Source organism: Heptranchias perlo, unplaced genomic scaffold (genome assembly GCF_035084215.1).
Source record: "Heptranchias perlo isolate sHepPer1 unplaced genomic scaffold, sHepPer1.hap1 HAP1_SCAFFOLD_44, whole genome shotgun sequence".
NCBI lineage: Eukaryota > Metazoa > Chordata > Chondrichthyes > Hexanchiformes > Hexanchidae > Heptranchias > Heptranchias perlo.
The window spans coordinates 7,020,816-7,038,330 of NW_027139453.1; the positions used below are offsets into that span (position 1 = coordinate 7,020,816).

A 17,515-nucleotide genomic window follows, 5' to 3' on the forward strand; every position below is an offset into this window, starting at 1 on the left:
ATGAGACCATCTCAAGTGGCGCAATCGGTTAGCGCGCGGTATTTATAGAATAGCATCAGGCTCGAGAAATACCAAAGTTGTGAATTCGAGTTTCACCGAGAGCAGTTTAACGTTTTGCTTCTGAATATTTCCACCGGAGTTCAAGCTGCAGCTGGTCTGCTCCATAAAGCATCTCCTTCTTCGTGTTCTCATGTGGGCACTTAGGGTCCTCTGGCCGGCCGTATTGCAATAGCAGGAGTGAGTTTAGTTGTTAATCGGCGGGAGAGGGGGCGATTGGCGACAGCATGAAATGGGAAAGTAGACGGCGCGAGATCTTTAAATCTATAGAACCGAACACACAATTCTTCTTTATGTGAAATAGACATTGTTCTGTTTGAAGTGTCGTGTAGGAAAATGGGGATCGGGCGGGAAAATAGAGTCGAGCTCGAAGATCAGCCATGATCTCATTGAATAGCGGAGCAGGCTCGAGGGTCGGTAAGGCATACTCCTGCTCCTATTTCTTATGTTCTTATACAACAGCTGACCCGCCCCTCGTTGCTTGGCGGTTTGTTTTGCAATATCCTGCCCCGCCTATCGCTTGATCCAGTTTGTTGCTCCCACTTTCACATTCAACTTGTTTCACTTCCTGGTCATGTGATACAAATGGCGGCGTGTAGAAGGTTCACAGCCCGCAGGAAGATGAACGGTGGAAGGAAAGAGAGCAGCGATTTTGCTTCGCCACCTCAGATGAAACGCTCACTTTTCCTTTATTTTTCGTTGTTCTCTCTTAGAGTAAACTTTGCGGAAAGTGAATCGAACTTCAGTGACTGTAAACTCACCAGAGGTTCTGGCTGCACAAGATGAAATTGGGGACATCGGCATCTGAGAGGCTGAAATGATTAACATTGTTTCCGAGTTTCGGTAAGAGGCAGCACGGATTGATTTGAAGCGCTGAATGTCTCTGCATTCTACCGCACACGGAGATGATGCTGGAAGTGTCTGCAAGGAGTGGGTGGGGGTTAGAAAGTATCGAATTTATTCGAGCAAAGAAATCAGATCAGCGCAACCAAACTCAGTGTCAACCATCCAATTAACAAGCTGCAGATAACTGCACCAATCCAAACATTTCCAGGTAACTATGGAAAAGACTCACTTTGAAGCAGTTTCGACACTAAACTGCAATTTCTGTACAAACAAGGGACGGGTGGTGTGAACGGGCAATCAGTGGTTTTCTAACTGATCATCTACTGTCCAAATGTTTCTGGTAAAAATGATGATCAGACAAGGACAAAGCCCTTTGCTGAGAATGTTAACCAAAGGTCAACATATTGACAATACTTCGCAGGCATCGTCTGTCCCGCAGTTACTTCTCTGCTGGAAAGGCAGAACTTGCCAGCTGTTTTAAAATTGACAGCGTGAACAAGGATTTGAATCCTGAACCCTGAAATCATTTAAACGTCTGATGCCTCACCGATTGAGCTATCCAGGCTTAGGGCTGCTGCAGTTTCCATCATACAGATTCATGGTCGGTCTCTGAATGTTCCATTGTGGGCGTCGAACTCGGGTGAGGGTTCGTTTTATTAAATTCTCAGTAACGTTTTGAGTAGAATCCTTGTTTGTGTTGAACCTGATGTCAGAAACATGGAGAGGAAACTCGTGAGTTTACAATTCTTCTTGTTTGTGCCAAATGTCTTCTCATTCGTTGGCACCAATTAAAAAAAACACTTTACCCAGTGGCTCAAAAACTAAACTTCTCCCACACGGGATCTGGAAAAGGTCTCTCGACCTGTCAGCGGACCAACAACTGAAAGCGGAATAATTCCACCCGTTACTCAGTGACACCGGGAAAAACTTTAACCTTCCGAATTTTCCTACACGACACTTCAAACAGAAGAATGTCTGTTTCACGAAAAGAAGAATTGTGTGTTCGGTTCTTTAGATTTAAAGATCTCGTGCCGCCTCCTTTGTCATTTCACGCTGTCGCCAATCGCCCTCTCTCCTGCCTTTTAACAACTAAACTCACACCTGCTATTGCAAGACGGCCGGCCAGAGAACCCGAAGTGCGCACATGAGAACACCAAGAAGGCAATGCTTTGTGGACCACACTAGCTGTCCCTTGAACTCCGGTGGAAATATTCAAAAGCAAAAGCTTAAACTGCTCCAGGTGAGACTCAAACTCACAACCTCGGCATTTACTCGAGCCTGATACTGTTCTATCAGTACCGCGCCCTAACCAATTGCGTCACTGGAGTCACAAAACCGAGTGGCGATTGGTTTAATATTCGGTCATTGTTTAAGGTATGGGCTGTTCAAAGTTTGTGTAACAGTAATTATCATAATTATTTCTAGCTCCCCCTGCTCACTGGTGCTCGGTACTTCACCCTGTGAGATACCCTCAGTCTCACTATATACATCCTCTCGAGAGGGTGCATCTGGGCTGGTGATGGAAACGGTAAATCAGGTGCAGCAATAGAGGCTTCGGAGTTACCAAGCTTACTGTCATATCCTTACTTCTTTAAATGGTGGGAGACCTTACAGTTAAGAACAGTTAACATTTATATCGCGCCATTAACAAAATAAACTGTCCCAAGGCGCTTCACAGGAGCGGAATCAGATACAATTTGACACAGATCCACAAAAGGAGATATTCGGACAGGTGACCTAAAACTTTGTCAAAAAAGGTCGGTTTTAAGGAGCGTCATAAAGGAGGAGAGAGAGGCCGGAGGGGTTTAAGTCGGGTATTCCAGAGATTTGGGTCCAGGCAGCTGAAGGCATGACCGCCAATGGTGTGCGCAAGAGGCTGCAAGAGGCTGTAATTTGAGGAACGTCGTGATCTCGGAGGGCTGTCGGGCTGTGGGAGGTTAAATAGATAGGGAGAGGCGAGGCCACGGAGGGATCTGAACACAAGGATGAGAATTTTAAAATCGAGGCAATGGCGGACCGGGAGCTAATGTAGATGAGCGAGTACAGGGGTGATGGACAGTTTTAAAGCTAAGCAACGTGTGCAGGATCGGAGGGACAGGGTGACTCGGGAGAATGGGCCTGGGGCAGTGAGAACATCTCTTGAGCACGAAGATTTTCAGTCGCTGAGAGAGGCAGGGAGATGAGATCTATGTGTCTATTTATCCTGGCATCTGCAAAATCCATCGTCTCTCAATGCCCAACATCTTTCTTCCCCTCTCCCTGCTTTCCTGGTAAAGGTTTATTTTTCAGTCTCTGTATTTGCTTCGAACATCTAATTCCCTCGGCTTCTGGAGGAACAGAGGAAGCTGGAGGAAAATAACAGAGAGAAGCAGAAGGAGATGGCAGGTGAACCAAGCAGAAAATGTGAGTGTTACTTGCTTCAAATGAGGCATGAGAGGCCGGCGTTGCCTTGCACCTTTCCAAGGAGATGCGTTGATCAGGTAGGAGTGTTTTGGAAATGGAAACAGTTACAGCAGCAGCTTGTGATAGTATTTCCCCTCACTGTCCATTCCATGTTTATGCCTACCCGCACTTGGTGATTACATTCTCTGAACAAGTCTTTCGTGTTCTTACAATAAATGTCATTTTGTTTGAGCAGCTTGTCTGGGGCGAAAGTGACCTAAATTTCAAAGGGAGAAGCAGGAAGGACAGCGTTGGTCGGCTTGCTTGCAGGAAAATTGCAGCAGGTTCCCTGGTGATCTCGTGGTCAGGATTCAGATGCAGGTCGGGTTGGTTTTTTTGAAGGAACAAATCAACAAGGCCGAAAATCCCATCCAGCCGAATGCATCAAAAATTGTCCCGTCTTTGTAAAGGACTGAACGTCAGGACTGGGATTGGAACCCACGTCTCCACGAGACGTGAACGCAGCGCCTCAGACTCCCGACTCCTGGCTGCAGTGGTCACATTCTCTCATTTCCAGATAAAAACCCAAATACATTTTCACTCATTCCGGACTTCGTTAAATGCTTCCTGTGGGCTGAGTGACTGGGATGCAATCTCCCCAGTATTTCCTGCCCATCTGCTCGGTGCATGGGGAGGTTTGACTGGACCGTGGCATCTTGTTTCCCAGGGTGGGGCAGGAATACGAGGCTGCATTCGCTGCTTTCCACCGGCAGTGGGTGAATGTAGAGAGCGGGGCCGGACAGGCGGCCTCAATGTTGCTGCTTGTCGCGGCCTCACTCACTCCGGGAGCTGTGGAACAGGGAAAAACTGATGGCTTTGTTGCCGCTGATAAAATCCGGTTACAACCTCTTGTTATTAACAGAAGCAGCGCGGCAGGATCATTTAATGATCTCTCACAAATCAACTGAATGTGCAGCATTGAGAGGGGTTTTCTGCATCATCAGGGCAGGGAATGGGAGTGAGGGAGAGACACTGCCCGTATCTGTGTAGTGTTTGTCTGTGTGTAGAACTGTACAGAGAAAGAAAGAATACACCGGGGCTGTGAGATATTGTGTTTTATTCATATTTAACCTAAAAAATGAATTCTTCAACTTTTGAATTTTTGCGTCCTTAATGAGGAATGTTTTCAAACTAATTCCACGCAATTTCAAACCCCGGACTTTTTGTATATTAGGCGAGAGTGATAAACATTATACTACGGAAACTCAGCTCTGTAAATTATTATAGGAACAACAAAGAAGAGAATAGCGGTCTGCAAATGTTTTCAGTGCGGGAGGCGGATTCGATTCCCGTTTCGGAGAATTCACTTTTACAAAACAGTTCACTCTATTAATTACGAGAAACTCAGCAAACACTTTAAAGAAGATGAATAATTCTTCTATTCGCCATTAATCAACCGATAACTTTGTGCTTCAGACTGAAGGAAATCCGAACATGGTTACCGAGTCAGTCAAAGCTTAAATAAGTTTTTGTGTTTTGCATGTGTTGAATTGTTAAATTCCCCATCTCACTAAAACACAACGGTAATTACTGCTCCACTCTATCATACAACCCCAACTAGTGCCGCCTCATTGAAAGAACATTAACTAGTGCCCCCCACTATTGTACAACCTCAAGTGGTGTATGTACAAAGTGTGAGTGTGTTTATTTGACTGTGATATTTATGTAATAGCAGCCTCCAATCCCTCCGTGTCTATGGAAAGTTTGTTGGTGACGAAAGTCGAATCGCGCCCTGACAACACTGGAGCATCAATGTCCGGGCTCAGGCCACTTGACCACGCTCAATGCCTGTGTTGTCCAATTGAAATTGCTGACTCAACGCGGGTGTGGCTGTGGTGATATCGTTTTCTCCACATGAACGGATTATAATAGAAAACATCTCCCACACACAATACAGGGAAATGGACTTCACATGTGTGTATTTCATAACATCTTTCACCATTCAGTAACCAAGGAAGTAAAACACTCACAACGACGGAACAACACTCGCACACTCTGCTTTTCATCTTATCATTATACCAACAACACAAAAAGGTTAAAGTTCACATGCAAACCGCATGCAAATATGAGTATTCAGAACACAGGCCCAAAGACTGTGTTCATGACTCATTTTTATTTAGTGGCCAAGGTATTGGACAACACTGGTCTGTTTCACAATGGATTGATGGGACGGGCCGTGTTCTGCTGAGCCCCAGGACTATACATTCTTACAACAAATAGAAATAAACCTGCCGTGGAAGGATGGCGGATTGGTTTTCTGGAAAGAACAAATAAACTGGGCCCAAAAATCGCCTGCAGCCGAAAGAAGTAAAAATCAGTCTGTGTTGGCAAAGGTCGAAATGTCAGAAGTGGGATTCGAACCCACGCCTCCAGAGGAGACTGCGACCTGAACGCAGCGCCTTAGACCGCTCGGCCATCCTGACTCAGCAATTGCTAATTTAGTAACCCTGATTTTCCATAGAGGCCCAGTGACCGTTTCACTCTGGTTCTTGGTCATTCCTGGAGGGAGACCGGGTGAAAAGGATACCAGTTCCCCAGATTTCCCTGTGCCAGTGCTCGGTCTATGGGGAGGTTTGGTCGCGCGGTGGAATATTGTTTCCCGGGGAGAGGCAGTAACGCGCGGTTTGAGATTGGATTCGGAGCTTTCCGTCCGCAGCGGTTGATTGGAGCAAGCGAGACCGGACAGGCGGTCTGAATGTTGCTGCTGTCGTGGCCTCACTCACTCAGGGAGCTGAGGAACAGCGAGAAACTGATGGGTTTGTTACTGAATCCGAAATGCGGCTGAGAAATGTTGTTATTAACGGAGGCAGCGATGCAGGATCCTTTAATGATCGCTCAGAAATCAACTGAAACCTGTCGGAATGTGAATATCCTTTTACTTTTCCAAAATAAATGGAACGACATTTATTGTGGAAAAAGGGAAAGAGTCTGGTGTCGCTCACCGAATTAATGTCCGTGTCACAGTGAGCCAGCTCTCTTGCAACAAGTGAGTCCTCCCTTCAGACCTTGTCTGTCAAGAGGAATTCTGATTTCCGTAAAGCCAATCTCGGATTTTATCGTAAAATATTGCGGATGATGGAAATCTGAAATAAAAACCGAAAATTTGTCTGGGCTTTTGACGAAGGATCTTCGACCTGAAATATTAACTCTGTTTCTTTCTCCACTGATGCCGCATCACTTGCTGACCTTTACAGCATTTTCTGTTTTTATTTAGGTTTCTTTATATTTTGTTCCTGCGCCTGCTATTGGACCACTGGGTAAATGGTGAAACATCTGCCATGCTCAGCTGGGAATGTTTCCGGCCCATTTTCTTGCACCAAGACACACATTAGAAACCGGGAAAGGCGAGACCATGAAAGTTCGGGTAAAAGTTACCCTTTCGCTCCTGGATGGAGTCGAAACACCAACTTTGAACAATTAAATAAGCAAACGCGATAACCGATTGCGCTACAGACAGATCATTAGCAACAATTCGCCTTTAATTCACTGAGTTAAAGCTTCAGATTGCAGCGAACAATAGAACAGCTCTTTATTTTCAGTTTCTTTTTCCACAATAAAGGGGGTGAATCTTGCCCGATTGAAAATCTGTGCCGTATTATTTCTGAATATCAAACTCCTCTTGCCATTAAACACCTGAAGTTTGGAAGACTCCGTCCCCCGGTGATAGAGAGGATTGATTTTTCCAGCTGTGATTCACCATCCTCTATTTCAGTAATGTTCAGGTTTGCTGAAAATGAGATGAGTTGAAATGAGCCTGTCCGATGGGCCGGTCTGTAACACTACACGGCGTCTACAAAGTTGTCCCTTGCACTAATAGTGAAGAGGACGGAAACATTCCCAGCTGAGCGCGGCTGATATTCCACCATTTACCCAGCGGTCCAAGAGCAGGCGCAGGAACAATACATAAAAATACGAAATAAAACAGAAAATGCTGGAAAAGCTCAGCAAGTCAGGCGGCATCTTTGGAGAAAGAAAGAGAGTTAACGTTTCAGGTCGAAGACCCTTCGTCAGAAGCACAGACGAAATTTCTGTTTTTATTTCAGATTTCCATCATCCGCAGTATTTTGCTGTAAAAATCCGAGATTGACTTCACGGAAATCAGAATTCTTCTTGACAGGCAAGGTCCGAAGGGTGTGCTCATTGGTTGCAGGAGAGCTGGCTCTCTGTGACATGGATATTTCTGCAGCGATTGACAACAGGCTGTTTCCATGTAGAATCATAGAATCATAGAAAGGTTACAGCACGAAAGGAGGACATTCGGCCCATCGAGTCCGCGCCGGCTCAAGGCAAGAGCAAACCAGCTAGTCCCACTCTCCCGCTCTATCCCCGTCGCCTTGTATTTTTTTCCTTTCAAGTACTTATCCAGTTCCCTTTTGAAGGCTATGATTGAATCTGCCTCCACCAGCCCCCTCGGGCAGTCCATTCCAGATCCTTACCACTCGTTGTTTAAAAACGTTTTCCCCTCATGTCACCTTTGGTGCTTTTGAAAATCACCTGAAATTTGTGTCCTCTGGTTCTTGAAACTTCAGCCAATGGGAACAGTTACTCTCTAACTAATCTGTCTCGATCCTTCATGATTTTCAATACCTCAAACACATCTCCTTACAACCTTCTCTGGTCCAAGGAGAACAACCGAAGCTTCTCCTGTCTATCCACGTAACTAAAGTCCCTCATCGCTGGAACCATTCTCGTAATTCTCGTCTGCACCCACTCTAAGGCCTTTACATCTTTCCGAAAGCGTGGTGTCCAGAACTAAATACAATACTCCAGTTGTGGTCGAACCAGTGTTTTATAAAGGTTTATCATGACTTCCATACTTTTCTAATCTATGTCCCTATTTTCAAGCCCAGGATCCCGTCTGCTATTTAACCGCTTTCTCAACCTGTCCTGCCACCTTCAACGATTCATGCACAAGTCTCTCTGTTCCAGTACCCCTTTTAGAGTTGTGCTCTTTAGTTTATATTGACATGGTGTTTCCACAATGAATGTCGCTCCCTTTCTATTGGAAAATTAAAATGGTATTCACATCCGAAAAGGTTTCAGTTGATTTGTGAGCGATCATTAAAGGATCCCGGAGCGCTGCCTCCGTTAATAACAGAAGTTGTTGAGTCCATATTTGGGACGCAGCAACAACCCATCAGTTTCTCGCTGTTCCCCAGTTCCCTGAGTGAGTGAGGCAGCGACAAATCACAACATTCAGACAATCTCTCTGGCCCCGCACTCTTCAATCAACCGCTGCCGACGGAAAGCAGCGAATTCAGTCTCAGACCGCGCATTGCTGCCGCTCCATGGGAAACAAGATATCACAGCCCGACCGAACATCCCCATATACCGTGCGGAGGTATTGCTGCAGTTATATAAGGTATTGGAGAGACCACACCTGGAATACTGCATACAGTTTTGGTCTCCATACTTAAGAAAAGACATACTTGCTCTCGAGGCAGTAGAAAGAAGGTTCACTCGGTTAATCCCGGGGATGAGGGGGTGGACATATGAGGAGAGGTTGAGTAGATTCGGAATCAACTCATTGGAGTTCAGAAGAATGAGAGGCGATCTTATTGAAACATATAAGATTGTGAAGGGGCTTGATCAGGTGGATGCGGTAAGGATGTTCCCAAGGATGCGTGAAACTAGAACTAGGGAGCATAATCTTAGAATAAGGAGCTGCTCTTTCAAAACTGAGATGAGGAAAAACTTCTTCACTCAGAGGGTAATAGTTCTGTGGAATTTGCTGCCCCAGGAAGCTGTGGAAGCTACATCATTAAATATATTTAAAACAGAAATAGATAGTTTCCTAGAAGTAAAGGGAATTATGGGTTAAGGAGAGCGGGCAGGAAATTGGACATGAATTTAGATTTGAGGTTAGGATCAGATCAGCCATGATCTTATTGAATGGCGGAGCAGGCTCGAGGGGCCGATTGGCCTACTCCTGCTCCAATTTCTTATGTTCTTATGTTCTTATTCGACCCAATCTCTCACGCGTCAATCCTGCCATCCCTGGAATCAGTCTGGTAAACCTTCGTTGCACTCCTTCCGTAGTAAGGACATCCTTCCTCAGATAAGGAGACCACAACTGCACACAATACTCCAGATGTGGTCTGACCAAGGCCCTGTTTAACTGCAGTAAGACATCCCTGGACCTCTACTCAAATCATCTTGCAATGAAGGCCGACATACCATTTGCCTTCCTAACTGCTTGCTGCACCTGAATGCTCGCTTTCAGCGAATGGTTTACAAGGACACACAGGTCTCGTTGCACCTCACCTTTTCCCAATCTATCACCATTCAGGTAATAATCTGCTTTTCTGTTTTTACAACCAATCTGGATAACCTCACATTAATCCACGTTATACTGCATCTGCCATGTTCTTGCCCACTCAGCCAACTTGTCTAAATCACATTGGAGCCTATTTGCATCCTCCTCACAGCTCAGATTCCACCCCAGCTTTCTGTCGTCTGCAAATTTGGAAATATACAATTAGTTTCCTCATCCAAATCATTGCTATTTATTGTGAATAGTTGGGGCCCAAGCATTGATCCCTGCGGTACCCGACTATTCGCTGCCTGCTACTCGGAAAAAGACCCGTTTATTTCTGCAGACAGAGTGGATAAAGGAAGAGAAACATGATGAGAGAGAAACAAAGACAAAGAGAGACAGACTGAGAGATGGAAATGAACAGTCAGAGAGGGAGAGAGTGAGGGTGAAATAGGAAGGGAGAGGGGGCAGAGAGAGAGAGAGATGAAGACAGAGTGAGAGAGGGAAAGACAGAGAGATGGAGAGAGAGAAACAACGATCAACAAGCAGAGACAGAGAGAGAAAAAGCTGAGGCAGATTGAGAAAGACCGGTAGACGGAGAGATAGAAATACAACGAGCGGGAAAGACAGATAGAGAGACATTGACATAGAGCGACAGAGAGCGAGTCAGTGAAAGAGAGAGTGATCTTGGTCTGTCTCTATATCTGTTTAAAAGTGTTGTGCTGTCAGCCCTGGATCATTCTGTGTCTGTTTAAAAGGGGTGTGCTTTCAGTCCCGGATCATTCTGTGTCTGTTTAAAAGGGATGTGCTGTCAGTACCGGATCATTCTGTGTCTGTTTAAAAGGGATGTGCTGTCTGTCCCGCATCATTCTGTGTCTGTTTGAAAGGGATGTGATTTCAGCTGCGATGACCCATAAGTTAAGGTCGTTGGACTCAAAATCCATTGGGCTTTCCCCGGGCAGATTCGAACCCTGCTCGCAGCGGATCTTTTCAGTAATTCGAAACCTGTTATTTGTCATTCACCCTTTCACCCTGGAGACGACTGGCCCTGAAACTGCTCAGAATTCTCTCCAATACATTTTGCTCATAAACCATTGGCCGTGTGGCTTAATGGATAAGCGGTCTGATTTTGGTGTATGTTGTGGTGTTAGCGGAAAAGTGCAACTTCGAGTCCGATGGTGGTGGTTTTACACACTGGGCATTTCCTGTTCCGAATGTGTTTTGCACCCGACCATTGCTAACTCAGAGTCTTCAGTCTATCCGCCATTTGTCCATCCCGTGGCGAGAGAGGATCTCACACTGAAGTTTACTTCCAGCAGTTGAATTTACATTTTCAATAATCCCATTCCCTCAAAGAAGGAAGCCAAGCAGAAAGAGGGAATAACATAGAATTACAGGGAATGTACAGCGCAGGAACAGACCATTGGGTCCAACAGGTCCATGCCGGTGTTTATGCTCCACACGAGCCTCCTCTCACTTCACCCTATCATCATATCTTTATATTCCATTCTCCTTCTTATACTAATCTAACTTCCCCTTAAATGCATCTCTGCTATTCGCCTGAACAACTCATTCTGCTAACAGGCTCTACATTCTAACCACTTGCTGGGTAAAGACGTTTCTCCTTAATTCCCCATTGGATTTATTGCTGAAATTATGCATCGCAGTTTTGGTCTCCCCCACAAGGGGAAACATCTTCTCTCTGTCCACCCTATAGAACCCCTTCTTAATTTTAAAGACCTCCATAAGTTCACCTCTCAGACTTCTCTTTCCTAGAAAAAAAGCAGCACAGCCTGTTCAGTCTTTCCTGACAGTTATAACCTCTCAGTTCTGATATCATTATTGTAAATCGTGTTTGAACGTGTTCCAGTGCCTCTCTCGGCTTTTTGTAATATGTGGACTCGAACTGTGCTCAGTGCTCGAAGTAGGTTCTAACCAAGTTTCGATATAAATTTAACATAACCTCTCTGCTTTTGAATTCGCTCCTCTAGAAATTAACCCCATTGATTTATTTGCACATTCTATGGCCTTGTTGACCTGCATTCAGCTGCCTCGGCCCGAAGTTCTCACCCTCTCTCCCTCTCTCTCACCCTTCAAGAAGATCCGAAAAAACTTCACCTTTGACCATGCATTTGGTCACCTGACGCAATATCTCCTTATGTGTCTCGGTATCAAAGTTTGATCCATAGTGCTCATGTGAAGCGCCTTGGGACGTTTTACTACTTTAAAGATGGTGTGTCAATGGAAGATGTTTTTGTTGTTGCTGTTGTTGTCGTTGTTGTCGTCGCTGTTGCATTTAATGATTTGTTAACCCTTTAAGTCATCTTTCAAATCATGTAATCCTCTTTAGTGAGTCTGTGGGACGTTATACATTCATTGTCCATTGTTCTTCTCACGGTTTTTATCTCACTATCTCATCTTTGTTGAACCGTTCCCTTTTAGTATTTTGCATTCACTCAGTCTTCTGACTATCTGTCCCGGTGCCGAGAACATAACAAGTCTGCCCTTACAGATTGTGAGTCCATCAATGTTTGTTCACAGGTTCTAATATTGTCCTGTATATGACCTGCTCATTTGCAGATTCCTTGATTTAATATGTGTAAGTGTCTTTAATATTGAGAAATGTGTAATAACGTTTTTAGAATTATTTGGGGTTTCACCGCCTGGCCTACCCCTGTCTACAGAGATAATTCCATCACACTTTTGACTTGTGCCTTGTCGGAGGTTGTGATTATTTGGGGAGTGAGGAGGTGAGCCACCTGCCACAGAATACCCAGCCTCAGACCTGTTCTAATAGCCACAGCATTTATGTGATTGGTCCAGTTGAGTTTCTGGTCGATAGTGGTCCCTTTGATGTTGATGGTGGTGGATTCGATAATGGTCATTCCTTTGACTGTCAAGTGGAGGTGGTTGCAGTCTCCCTTGTTGGAGATGTTCATTGTTTGGCACTTGTGTAGCACGAATTTACCAGATTGAAACCAGGGATGAGGGACTTCTGTTATGGGGAGAGACTGGAGAAGCTGGGATTTTTCTTTTTATAGTAGAGAAGTTTAAAGGGAGATTTAATGTAGCTGTTCATAATTACGGGAGGTTTTGAAAGAGTAAATGGTAAAAGAGGAGAACCTGTTTCCACTGGCAGGAGGGTCGGTAACCACAGCAAACAGATTTAAGATCATTTACAAAACAACCATACGGGAGGTTAGGAGAATTGTTTTTGTGCAGCGAGTTGTCATGACCTGGAGTGAACTTTCTGAAAGGGCAGTGGACGTAGATTCAATGGTATCTTTGAAAAGGTAATTGGATATGTACTTGAAAAGGAAATATTTGCAGAGTTGTGGGGAAATGGCTTAATTGGCCACCACAATTCACGATTGTCTGTTCTCGCCGCAGCTGCCACAAGCCCAAAGTGGCAGCTATGGGCTTCAAGACACGACCAACTCTTGCACTGGTGATAATGCTGAGCCAATCTTGGTGATGGATATTGAAATCCCTCCACCCAGAGTACATTCTGTGCCCTCACTACTCTCAACGATTCCAACAAGTGATATTCAACGTGAAGGAGGACTGATTCATCAGCTGAGTGAGGGCGATAATGGTGATAATCAGCTAGAGGTTTGATCTGAAGCCATGACACGTCATGGGGTCTGTCGGCAATGTTAGTAATCCCAAGGCAGCTCCCCTTTTCAAGTATATAACCAATTCCTTTTTGACAGTTACTATTGAATCTGCTTCCACCGCCCTTTTAGACAGTGCATTCCAGTTCATAATAACTCGATGCGTAGAGAAATTGCTCCTCATCTCTCCTCCGGCTCTTTTGCCAATTATCTTCAATCTGTGTACTGTCGATATTGACCCTCTTGCCGTTGAAACAGTACCCATTTTGTTTCGCTATTTTTTTTTCTCTTAACTTTGAACACCTCTATTAATTCTCGCCTTAATCTTCTCTGTTCCAAGGAGGACAACCCCAGCTTCTCTAGTCTCTCCACATAACTGAATTCCCTCAAGCCCAGCACCATTCTAGTAAATCTCTCCTGCATCAACTTCAAGTCCATGACACCCTTCTGAAAGTTTGATGCTCAGAATTGGACACAAGACCACAGCCGAGGCCTAACCAGTGATGTATAAATGTTGAACATAACTTCCTTGCTTTATTACTACCAGCCTCTATAGCCGAGGAATCCGCATAATTTTTTGAACAGCCTTTTCAACTTGTCTTGCCACCTACAAAGATTTCCATATGTTAACCCCCTGGTCGCTCCAATTCTGCACTCACTAACAAATTGCACCACATAATTTATATTGCCTCGGCTTATTCTCCCTTCCGAAATGCATCACTTCACACTTCAATGTTAGCTGCGTGAATTAATAAGTATTTAGAGGTTGTTTCTCTGATTTTGTAAATGTCTATATGATATTTGTGTGAATCTATAAATAGTGACAGGTTGTTTCTCTGAGTGTGCCCCGTCTATATAATAGTTGTGTGAATCTATAAATAGTGACAGGTTGTTTCTCTGAGAGTGACCCGTCTATATAATAGTTGTGTGAATCTATAAATAGTGACAGGTTGTTTCTCTGAGTGTGTTTTTGTCTATATGTTAGTTATGTGAGTTTATACATATTTACAGGGTGTTTCTATGAGATTGTTAAAGTTTACAGTTTTATTCTGAGAGACTGCAAAAGTATCGAATGCGTTTCACTGAGAAGTCAGATGTTTCCAGGATATTTATCTCATTTGTTAATATTTTAAACGTTTTCCTTTGATTCCTTGATATCAATCATTTGCTCCTTTTACTTTTCCATCCCCTCGGTAAACACCATAATATGTTTGGCTGGGTAAGGTCACTCTTTAGAAACACGTTGTTGTTGTCTTGTTCTAGTTTAAGGCCTGATTCGGGAGCAGCTCAATGTTCCATCGCCGGGATCCGTGCTTGGTAAGATTCTGCTAGTTTAGAATAAGTTATTTAATCTGGAATTTGTACCCTGATGGCTTGGGATGGAATAAAACAGAGAACCAGGTTCTGCAATCCAGCTGTTTTCCCGCTGTCATTCCATGCTTTTCTCTGTCACAATATCGTATTTGTCCCTCCGCTTCAACTCAATGCAGGAGGAGGAACTCCGATCTCTCTGCTTTTTCCTCGGTATTTTATGGGCGGGTGAAATATTTCGCATTCGCTTACCATCAGTTTCAAAATGTGTATTATATGTCAGGCTAGGTTCTGTTGTGGAAAATTGTTATGGTGACAACAAGTCTGTTTGTTAAATGACTGTGATTAATGCCACTTACAATGAGGCCGAATTATGTGACTGGGGGATTTCTCCCTGCTTTAAATAAGGAGCTCCCTTCGCCGTGTCAACTTATGCAGTCAGTTCATAGCTTTCAGCATAAAAACCATCTGCCACTCTCACAGAATTCAAATCATGAATTTGCCGATCGATTTTCAATACCTTTTCGAACAAATTCGGATACTAAAAGTATTCCAGGATATACAGAAGATTTACTATCCCCTCCTCGCTGCTGCCGGTGTTCCTCGTAAGTTTCTACCACCAGTTATTAATTCTACAAACCATGTTTAACTGTAATATTATTCTTGCTGTTTACCTTGCGATATTCAGTTATTAATGGCATTCTGTGTTTCAACTTTCTGTGTCTTTGTCAATGCATTGATTGATAAATAAAAATGCAGGCACATCTTTGTTGCTCTTGGTGTGGCTGGTAAATCTCTATATCCAGTTATTAATTCTGTAAATCATGCTTAACTGTGTTTCTCTCCTTGTCATTTCCCAATCTATCCAGGCTCCTGTCGCATATTGATTCTGTACGCGATACAGTGTTACCAAGATTCAATTTGTTCCATATCCAACTCCAGCAATGATATTGTACGAGTCTATTTATTGAAAAACTTTCAGTCTGCTATCTACACTGAACATTTCGAACAGATCAGATGAATGTGTTCATGGTTAACGACACTTTCCATCTTCATATACTTTACAAAAGCAATCACCGACCACTATGCCTCTTGGATTATTCGTCTGATTTCGATACTAATCAATGCATTTAGTGGAACATTACATGGTCAATGATATCACACTATTTGAAGTCAAAGCCGATTCTTATTCATGTTATTGTGATGTTATTTGGAAAATCTTCCTTTCAGAGAGCTGCAATTTGTGTATTTCAACAAAATTGGAGAAAACTCAATATTCAAAACACTTTTTACAGCCTAGTTTTCTTTACAGCTGCAGTGCACTTGTATTTATTATCTTAACATTTATATGAGTGCATTTTAATACTCAGCATTAGGGTTAGGTTCAACCCTCACGATAATGCACCTGTAATTATTGCATGTCAAGGTTCCCTTTTTTCCTTTTTCTGTTGCATTAATTTCATTTCTCTATATAATGCAACCGCATTAATATTCTAGCCAGGAGCAGGAATCCAAGTGGCATTTTCCCCTTCCCTAATACAGGGCACAGAAGCGAATCGCACCACTCCAAATGTTGACTGATCCGGGGACACGAAGGATTCCGAAGAGGTTCTGGTGCTTCAGTCCCGGTGACCTGTGGTGGTGCTTTTATCTGCTGGGCTGTCGGCAGCTGTCATTTAATCTCTCATTGATCTTACATCTGTTCCTTTCATCATGTATTTATTTCCATTTATTTATTGATTCCACCGATTATTTTAATAATAAACCTTCTTGTCAGCTTCAAAGGGAATGGAAGTGGATTCTATTATTGAATGTCAGTAATGATTTCTGATTTCACCCCGAACTCCATCAAACTTGTTTATGTTCACAGCCTGATGTATAATTTCCCTGTTTATTTTCCTTCCTTACAGTAAACTTAGTGACGATTGTGATCCTGTCTCGGGGAAAGTGCGGTCTCTCCAAATGTGTCACTCGCTACTTGGTGTCCATGGCAGTGGCAGATCTACTGATCGTTATCACCGATCTGATATTCAGGCAGATTCCGATTGTTTATTTTCATCAGCTTAATTTCGTGTTGTTCATCCCCGTGTGTAATATCCACGCCGTCATTCTTTATGCAGCCACAGATTGTTCTGTCTGGTTCACCGTCACTTTCACTTTTGATCGATTTGTCGCCATTTGTTGCCAGAAACTGAAAACTAAATATTGCACTGAGAAAACGGCGGCTGTGGTTCTCGGAACAGTGACTGTGCTGAGTTGTTTAAAGGACATCACCTGGTACTTTATGTTTACCGGTAAATATGCACTTCATAATGATCCCTGGTTTTGCTCTGTAACACTCGAAGTTGCTACATCACAACTGTGGACAGCAATCGAACTCCTTCATTATATTCTAACCCCGTTTGCCCCGTTTGTTCTGATTCTGCTGCTCAATGTTTTAATCGTCAGACACATTTTAGTGGCCAACAGAGCTCGCAGGAGACTCCGGGGCAACGACAGTGGGGATAGTGCGAGTGACCCAGAGATGGTGAGCCGAAGGAAATCCATCATTTTACTGTTTGTTATCTCGGGGAATTTCATCCTGTTATGGGCAGTGCTGATGGTGCAATCTGTATGGAACCGGATGTGGAATTTTCTCCGTGATATTAGATCACTTCCAGAATTTATACAAGAAACAGGATTTATGCTGCAACTTCTGAGTTGTAGCACAAATACTTTTATTTATGCAGTGACCCAGACTAAATTCAGAGACCAGTTGAAGAATGTGGTACAATATCCCATCACTATAATTGTTAAATTCATTAAATAGGATGAGACGCAGGATTTTTGAATCGAACTCAACTCTATTTAATATTGTGTCCAATCCACTCTCACCCAATTTCATCCCAGAGTGTCCTTTGACCTGTTCCCTGGAGAGAAGGGGTCTTAAATTAAACCCAGGCCAGTACAAGAATCTGCCTCTATACAATCTAAGATGACTTGTCGCAGG

The 17,515-nt window shown here is 43.7% G+C and overlaps 1 non-coding gene across 1 annotated transcript; it reads right to left on the reverse strand.

Moving 5' to 3' along the window:
- Positions 1–5,685: 5,685 nt before the first annotated feature.
- Positions 5,686–5,768, reverse strand: trnal-cag (transfer RNA leucine (anticodon CAG)). The gene has a single exon. It is a non-coding gene; the product is annotated as a tRNA-Leu (tRNA).
- Between the last annotated feature and the right edge of the window lie 11,747 nt (positions 5,769–17,515).